Genomic DNA, 1120 nt, shown 5'->3' on the forward strand with positions numbered 1-1120 from the left:
GTGTGTGTGTGTGTGTCTTATATATATAGTAATGTAATGTAATGTAATGTAATGTAATGTAATGTAATGTAATGTAATGTAATGTAATGTAATGTAATGTAATGTAATGTAATGTAATGTAATGTAATGTAATGTAATGTAATGTAATGTAATGTAATGTAATGTAATGTAATGTAATGTAATGTAATGTAATGTAATATAATGTAATGTAATGTCTTGTCTTGTATTGTAGTGTAGTGTAGTGTATTATATTGTACATATATGTATTGTATATCTATATCTTTATATCTATATATCTATGTATGTATTTTAGATATATGTGTGTGTGCGGATGTATGTATGTTTCTATATTTGTTTGTATGCACGAATATTCCTAAATTTATTTTCAATAATATTTGTATCAAAATTTACGGGTATATCTGCGTATGTATATGCATTTATATATTATATATATTATATATTATTATATATATATATATATATATATATATATACATATGTATATGTAATTCTGTTTCTGGATATGTGTAGATGTTTGTATATACGTGTATACGCAAATTCCTAAATTTGTTCTCAATAACAATATTATCAATACATGCGTGTATATATGTAAGTATTCAGGATGTCATGTATATTCATCACCACCTGTTTCAAAACAAGCGGCCCTCATGAAGCTCTATTTTTACCCCGTATGATACTCAGGCCAGGGTGTCCAAAAAAGGTCTGATTGAGCGGGAGAACGCTGTGATGGGCAGTTTATCGGCCCACCGAGACTTCAGGAACATTCACCATGTATGTCCCATGCCACTCCCACAGATGTATACGTATATGCTTATGCAAATATATATTTATCTATCTATATATTTATATATATTTATATATTTATATATGTGTATACTTCTATGCTAAGCAGGTGTTTCCAACGGGATAGATAGGAAGTGAAAATAATGCATGTTGGAAATATATTGTCCTCGTGTTCATTTGGAAACAATATATAGAGGATGTTTGAAACTATGCCATGTCATTTGGAAATTGGTATACCGCATTTCCTTTTACTATGAACACCAGAGTAGGGGGTTTAGAGGTGGACGTATGTAGATATATCTATTTAGATTTACAT

This window comes from Sphaeroforma arctica (assembly GCF_001186125.1).
Source record: "Sphaeroforma arctica JP610 unplaced genomic scaffold supercont1.2605, whole genome shotgun sequence".
NCBI classification, from domain to species: domain Eukaryota; class Ichthyosporea; order Ichthyophonida; genus Sphaeroforma; species Sphaeroforma arctica.